Consider the following 8,817-nt stretch of genomic DNA (forward strand, 5'->3'; position numbering starts at 1 on the left):
ATGCTATCCCATATTTTTCAGGGAGAGAAGTGACCATTGATGTAGGACATTGCTGTGTTATGAAACAATACATTTGCTGGGAAATCTAGAGAATGGATTGAAAAAATACCCAGTGAATGACTGGCCCTTCTTACTGATGAATGCAACAAGAAATATGCTGCAATATGCCTTCTCTTCTGAATGAAGCATGATCTAATAGTTCCTTGCCACTGAAGGATGGCATAGTGTTTCAGTGGCTTATTTCTTAATACAGTAATTATATTAATTATATATTAATGCTTAATAGAGAGAATCTGTTGTATTCCTCACAGGTCTTGATCTGCTCTGCATCCTCTTCCATACAGGCAGCAGAGGTCAGGATCCATCTTTGAAAGGCTTTCAGAAGAAATCCATTGTAGTATGCAGAAGATCAACATACAGAACTAATGTAGCAGATCTGTTAATCTTCACTGCTTAAATTGTTCCTTTAGCTACATGTATGCATGTGTTTATGTAGATATATACACACAGAGAAAAGAAAGTTTATTCTAATTCTCCATTCTCCCAAAGTTCTGTAGTGTGTGGAAAGGAGTGAATGGCTGTAGATTCCTATGATTTGATTTCTTGTAAAGCCAGTCTGATAAACAGACTCCAGGCCTGATCACTAATAAGAACTGATTCCTATGGCTATAATGTCATCCTAATAGTCTGTCAGAAATAGTTTAGCTATTTCATTTTTTTTGGGATAAACGTATTTCCAGCAGGATTTGGCATGAATCCAGTGAAAGCTGTCATTAAGAGAGATAAATGTAAAGTATCTCTATGTCAGCTTCTGTGATTGCTTGATTTCAGAGAGAAACAAAAGTCTATAAAGCTTCACAGGTGTGTCTTACCATGATGTTAGAATCTGAGTTAAGTCTTTAGATAAAAAAAGTCTACCATCTTCAGACAAATTTTAGGCCACCAACATATGACTGACTGGCATTCTGGGAGTGATCAGGCATTCCTATCCCAGAGAGAAATAAACCTCAAATCCCATCAGCATGGAAACCTGAACAGTGGAAGAGGTAACAGACAAAATTTAAACCTTATGTCCTCTGTCTTCTCACAGCCTATGACTTGTCAGTAGTGTATTATTTTTAATAATTCTTGTAATTCAATAATATTCCTGTTTTACTTTTCCAGGCTGATCACCAGAGAAGACTGCCAGTGCTGGGTCACTGTGAGGCACCGTGGTTATGCTGCCTCCTGAGGAAGGGTGAACTCAGCCAGGCTGCAGCTCCAGCCCAGGAGCTCTGTGCTGACACTGAGTTGCCCATATGGGGACAAGAAGAGGAAGAGAACAGAGCTGATGATAGAGAAAAAGAGATCTATATGGGGGCAAGCAAAATCTGGGGCTAGACTGAAAAGTCATCTTCCAGGTCTTCATCTTAATACACAGGGAAAACAAAGAATTATCCTTCTCCTTAGCACATTGGGGCTTAGCACCCTATAAAGAATGATTATATCAAAATAGGGCATGTATTTTGGGTGTGTAGGTATTTTCTAGGTGTTTCTCAATTTCTGTGACAAATTCAGATCTACAAAGGACTAGACAGAGCCTTCCTTGGCAGTACTCTAAGACTCTAGGGGAAAACTCAGCAGTAAACCAGCTTCTGTGAATCAAGTTATTGCAACCTTATGTTTTCCAGTTCCTTCCATATAACAATATGTGATAGAAGGAGATGTGTGCACTGCAGTCTGGTTTTGAGAGGGATGAGACTTTGCATTGCAGTCCTAGCTCTTCTGTTTTAAATGGCAAAGAGAAAGCCACACCACCAAGAAAAAAAAAGAGAATACTGTTCGTAGCTATTTAATTTCAGTTTTATGAGCTAGATAAAACCCAAACCAATCAGAACTCCAAAAAGCTCAATTGATCTATTGGTACTAGGATCTGTTCAATTTTTTTGTTATGTAAACTGTGCTGGCCATGCTTTCTGTCGGTGGGAAAATCTCCTGAGAAGAAATGTGTCTCTGGCTTCCTCTGGGAACGCTCAGTACCCTGGAGATGCTTCTTGCTTGACATTTTGTTTCTCAAGTCATTACTGGCCTTTTGCTCAGATGAGAGAAATAATTTTTCTTTCCCTGACTTCAAGCAGGACATCTAATTATGTAATGGTAAGGATCTTCATGCTTAAGGCTAAACTGCCTTGTGACAGTGAATATACAGGGGTTTGTGCTCCCAGTTGCTCTGAGCAAGCTGGGCTGAACTATTTTGGCTACATTTTGATGGCAGATTACATGGTGAGCTCAGAAAATCCCAGTTCAGTACTAGGCCATTGTCCATCACTGCTTTCATACATTCTCCCACACAGTATTTGGGGGCCAGAGCCAACAGGTTTGAGTGTAAACCAGGGCAGCATCCACGGCATAAGGGATCAGTGATGATTTGTGCCTGCTGTAACTACAGTGTACTTATTACATCATTGAACAAGAAACAAACTCTGCTTTGTTTAAATGCTGTTAAAATGAAAACACACATTTGTTATACCTCCTTACTTATCATAGAAGTATGTACATGCTTCTATAATTCTGAAAATACAGCATAGCTTGTGAGAAGAATGCTTGTAAACTATGTTGGAATTGTATCTAAGAAGTGTGAAGTCCTCTATAGAAAACTACCTTGTGCCAGTTAGGAATTAGGATTAGAAAGATTCAGATTATGCTCAGATTATATTAGCACTAATCATAAATTTTAGCTAACCTGAACCTCTGCTTTCTACCTGATACTGTTTTCTGATAGGAGCTACTTGCAGTCGCAGCATTTGGAAGGCACTTTGCAGACTCACAGGAAGGAAAGCTCTAATATAAGCACATAGGTGATCCAAGCAGTGTACCCAAATTTATTTTCATTGTACAGTTTCCACGTGTCATTTCAAACAGCACCAGTCTACCCTGCAGTGTTTGGAGTTCTCTCTCTATTGAAAAGGACAATTCTTTCAAAAACTGTTCTGAAACATGAGGTATAAAATAAGGAAAACAAAATTGTTTGCTTACTTCTGATTGTTTTTTCATTATTAATTGAGATCCTGTTGCTACATAATCTTCCTTTTTTTACTAGAAACCTATGAAACAAAAGTGCACTCCTGCTGTATGGAAAGGGCAGCTAGAACCTTATGGCTGTTTTCTTCTCATGTAGAGGTTGCACTGAAATGTCTCAAAGATGCTTTTGTTTGCATGTGAGTTTAGGGTTAAATGACTCCTGGGGTGTGAAAAGCACACGCCCAGGATACCTGGGAAGGGCTGCTTCAGCCATCCCTCCCTTGACATCTTCAGCCTGGTGCCCTGGAGGAGCTGTCTTCTCCTCCCCTGGATGAGATGTTCCTTGAAGTCTCCTGTGGTTAATTTGGTCTACTCCTTGCCCTGTCATTGTCTCTTTATAATATTCCATGTGTGCTGAAGATGGCTTGTCGTACTGTTAATGTTTTTTCTTTCTTCTGCCCAGCAGCCCTTTGTTGAGCTATCCACCACAGTGACACCATAGGAACTGTTTCAGTGCTCACTACCCACTATTTGCTACAGAAAATCCATGCTGTTAATGCTTAGTCCAAGGGCACAAGGGACAATTCAAAGTGTGTGCAAGACCCTTGCATGCAAAAATCAATTGTTCAGACAGAGGTAAAGCAAAAGCCATGGAAGGGAATCAGGAGTCTGGTTTGTCTCTGACAGCCTTTTGACCCGTGCTCTGGCAGCTCCGAGCAAGCCTTCCCCAGGGGAGCATTAGCCAAACATGCTTTTGGGAGCAAGAAGATCCAGGGCTGATCCTTGTTCGCATGGCCAGGGCACAGGCCCTGGCTGGGAGGGAGTCCCTGCCCAAAGTGAACAAGTTGGCACATAGCTGTGGGCACGGCCACTCCTCAGGGCCAAAGCTGCACGTCCTGCGCTGTGGCTGTGGCTCCCCGTACAGCATCATTCGTCCCTGGGAGCACTCACGGAGCTCCCTGCGGCCACGGGTGGGTCCTGAGAGCAAGTGTCAGTCTTTCAAAATTCAGGTCTCTAAACGGAAGCATTTGGTAAACCAGCTGTGTCATTGCTAACAGATATTTCACCCCTTGGAAGGGACTTCTGCACCCTTTTTTGTGTGTGTGCCGTGACTGGTGCTGTTGGGCAGATGGGTCCATACCTATGGCAATTTTACTAAGTTGGGCAAGTTTTTTTGAAGGGAGAGGTCTGAAATATGTTTCTACTAAAGCAACCCTTTCTCTTTCAAAAAAAAAAAAAAAAGCAGCTAGGGAGCAAAATATAAACAATCTTTGCATGAGTTTGCACATGCACACTTGTACACACAAACATTTTTCCATTACAGCCTATTTCCCCTGAATAATACTCCAAATGGCATTTCTGAAGTACCCATATGAAGTCCCTGGAAATCCTAATGAGGGAAGAAAAGTTTCACTTTGTAACTATCCCACCCCATTTTCTGTCCAGCTGGCACACTGGCATGTACCTGCCTTTCTCCACCACTGCCTACATCTGTAAGTCAAGCTGAAAACTTCAAAGAGGAAAATGAGATACTTGGCAAAAATCTAAACCAACACGTTGCAAAAAGTTACAAACAAAAATCAGTCTCAAAACCAGGGCTTCTCCTGTGACATTAAGTCACATTAATAAGTCACAACTACTAGGTTGTTCTAATAGGGATGAAAATTCCCCCTTCACAGCCTGTTGTCCCAAAGAAAAAATGCATCTTCTGCTGTGCTGGACCTTCCCTGATGTCTGCCAGAATGGATGGAGCTGGTTGCTTTGCTCAAAGGTCGTAGGTGGCCTCAGATGGGAAAGAAGTCCATAACAGTGATGGCCTCTTCCTCTCTAAAGCACATAAAGAGGTCTCCAATACATGAGGATTTGTGACAAATATATGTAGTTTGTGTGTGTGGCCAGAAAATAAGCTTTAAATGGAATCTTTTGGCTGGAAAACCAAATGACAATAACGTGGAGAATTCCTACAATGAAATCTGGCAGTGCAAACACATCTTTATATAAACATATATATACATACACACACACCCCTATTTATATAAATACCAAGTTAAACAAGCTTTTCTCCTGATTTGGTAATCTAGACAAGAACTTAAATTTAAGGAATTTACTGATGAATTAATAGTCCTGTGCTTGAAGTGGAATAGGAAAGAATGTATTAATATACACAGATATATTATGTTGGAAAGATAAGGACTTATCACTAGTTCCTAGCAGTGACTTGTAAGCCCTGTGCAAGGTGTGGCTACCTCCTTAAGATGATCTTTCTGTTTTGTGGACATTGCTAGTAGCCTTTCAGTGACCATTCAGATGTTGACATTTGAAATGAGAAAGATACAGTTGATTGATTTAGTTTACAAGTTTCCATCCTAAATGATTATACTTGTACATAGCTGCATATGGTCTCACTTGAAATATCTCCATCAGTAAAGTTTCTGCCCCACTTCTGCTTTGAAGACTATCCTGCAAATTCAGTGAATGGTCAGGAGATCTTTATTTTAGTCATTTTAACTTCTCATTTCTCTGGTTTTGTGCCTTTACTCTAGTAACTGAGTTGACTGAAGTACATTAGCCCTGGACCTTCTCCAACTCCCCCTGAAAGCAATGTACAGCATAGACCGTCTGCATTTTAAACATCATCTATTTCCATTACTTATAAACATGAGATGCTTTAAACTGTTGTGATGAAACATGTCAGGGGTTTGTGTATGATTTGGGTTGAATTGTTTCCAAGCTCAATTAAATGGGTGAAATATTTGTTAGGACTGAGGCAAGGGGAAAAAAACAGATGATGGCCCATTTTGCCTTGAGTCTTCATTGACAGAAGAGGCACAAGTAAGGGTCATGTGGCTCCACTGGTGGCAGCTGCTTTGTGGCCTTACATGGTCGTCTTACATATTGAATTCTGTGAACGTCTCATAGGTGAGATGTAGCTTTCCTCTATCATCCTGTCACTCATAACTTAGGCTGTAACCAAACAAAGCACTTGAAGTCCTGTGTGAGTTAACCCTGGCCTACAAACATCAAGGGTGTAGATATACAACATGCAGTTGGGCCAATGCTATCACACCCATGCCCCTAAGGGAAGGATGACAACCTCTTACTGTACATTGGTGTTTTTGCAGGGATTGTCTGGACTCACTGAAACTGATGAAACTTTGTTATTCAAGCAAAAAAAACCCTACAGTTTTAATACTGGACACAGCCTTATGCACTCAGTGATGGCAGAGCTGTCCTTCAAAATTGGGCACAAGTTGAAAAGTGATACTGACCTCAACCTCAGTAGCAAATGTGGTGATGCATAACTATATGTTGTCTTGACATCATTCCTCAAGAGATATCATAATAAATGGGACTGTGGAAGGCTCTTCTGCTGACTGTGTGCCCAATATAGAATGTTATTGCCATTATCAGGCAGACCAGCAGCCAAACTCCTCCCTCTGCTACCACACCACACACCAGAGATCCAAAGCAATGAACAAGTCAATGCACTCACCCACTGCATATTGTGTGAAGCAGGGAGCAAGCTGAGCCAGGAAGCTTCCACAGGAATGATGGAATCAGCCAGGGGATGAGTCCCATTGCATAGCAATGTCCCAGAGAGAGACTCATGATCTTGCCCCACCATCCTGGAAACCCCACTTACTATGAAAAGTTAAGGAGCCCTTCTGATAACCAGAATCCCCACACAACACATCCACTACACAAACAAACCTCCCAACCCCACTGCAGGCAGTCAGCTCTTATAGAGATGACTTCTTGCCCCACCTCCAAGTCAATGTGGAAGGTGGGGGCACCTGGTGGTGATCTCCTCATCAGCTCCCACCCAAGGCTGGCCAGACCCTGGATGGAAACCATCCAGGAGGGTCTTTCTTGCCTGGCTGTAGACATCATCCATATGCCAACCCTCATTCAGGGCTGGGGGGGTTAAACCCCAGCACTTCAAAGGTCTTTTTTATTTTTTTTAAATCCCTGAAAAAGGACACTGAAAAACTTGTCCTCATCCACAGTTTGCAACAAACCTTCACAGAAACCTGATGTAACATCACAAGCAATTTTGTTGTATTCAAGCAGTGGATCAAAATGTAAACATACTATTTGCTCATTGCCTGTAATTTAACTAGAATATCTAAATTGATATTTGAACAAATTAGTGTCCCTGAAGGAAAAAAAAACCATGACTGATATAATGACATACTTAATACCAATATAAACTGAAGGATGCTCATGTCTTTAAAATTAGGTTACATTAAATATTTCAATAAGCACATTCAGATTTGTATTCCATTTTTAATGTTGTATAAACAGTACAAAGGGACTGACTACAATGAGAGCTTCAGGTTGGAAATCTTATTAGTCTCTTAATCTAACACAAATGATTTAGAGAATATGGTGAGATTTTGTATATGGAAAAAATAACACATCACAAACAATTTAATCGGATCCTCTAGGAATAGTATCTGTTTACAAGACAGTTTAAAACACCAGCTAAGGCTGAGCATAGAGCATCTTTTATTATTTGATGTGTTTTTGAAATGCTGTGATATGCAAAGCTGACCACCCAAGGGGCTAATAATTATCACTTGCTCTCACTCAGACTCAGCAGAGTCATTTTCTTGTATTGGGTGTTGCAACCCTTCAGTTTTGCTTTGTGTCCTGGCCTTGACTGAATCTGAAAACCTTGACAATCAGCAGAAGCAACCCCTTTTTGGCAGACTAACTCGTATCACCCATAATCAGAGACTTAACATCAAAAAATACACCCTGAAGGATAATGAGGCTGGACCAGGGGAGGATGCAATTAATTTTCGTGGCTATTGTGGTTATGGAAATAGAGCTTGAGGAGAGCAGTGATGTTCCCTGGATGAGGAAGACATTGAGCTTTGAACTGTGACAGCCCTTTGCAGTCACTCCAATGCCATTCTTCAATTTAATGATCTTTGGAGGAGACCTCAGACCACAACCCAAGAAATATAATTTCACATTGACCCACATAGAAACTGGCTTTGTCATCCTTCTACTAAGCCAAAATTTAACAACAGTAGGAAGCAAAATAAACTCCTGTAATGATAAGATACCCTAATTTTTACAAATGATCCCCAGGGACATATGTCAGCACTGTTTGAAAGATCTGTAGTTAGCACTGAAATGCATTTGTTAAAATGAATCAACAATTTGGGGATGTGTAACCTTGTTGTTTTGGGTTTTTCTTCCCCCCTCCCCGTGTTTGTTTCCTCAGTAGGAGCTTAATTTAAGACTTATGCATGAGAGGAAGCCTTTCTCTAGACCAAAACTCATTAATCCTCCCTGTTCATAACTCAAATTTTCTTCATAGGTTCGAAGAAAAAAAAATAACCAAACCTTTGTTAAAGGTGAGGAAAAGTGGTTTTTTTGTTTGCCTCTTTGAATTTTTAACAACATAAATGTTAAAATTATTGGTAGCAAGAACAAAAGGGTGGACAACGTTTTCCTTGAATGCATAGGGTTTTTTTCTCTTAAGTTGTACTATGTCCTGGTGGTCCTACCATATTCCCTTCACTGTTAATGGATAATTCAGCAGTAGTCTGAGAGTTGTCAGTCAGAAACCTACTGAATACTTAAGATTTTTAAATGTTCCTTTTCATCCAAGCCCCGTGGTGAATGTATTCTGACTGTGAGTGCCCCAATCTCAGTGGCTGCTTCTTTTGGACAGTACTGGTCTTGTCTCTGTTGGCTCAGTCTCTCTACACTGTCCAATAAGGGAATGTGAGAACATATTTTATCTTTACTATCCAGTTATCACATGAGAAATCTTTTATTTTTTAAGCTCAGAGAATTCTT

The sequence above is a fragment of the Merops nubicus genome, unplaced genomic scaffold, assembly GCF_000691845.1.
Source record: "Merops nubicus isolate BGI_N331 unplaced genomic scaffold, ASM69184v1 scaffold15116, whole genome shotgun sequence".
In the NCBI taxonomy this organism is placed as follows: domain Eukaryota; kingdom Metazoa; phylum Chordata; class Aves; order Coraciiformes; family Meropidae; genus Merops; species Merops nubicus.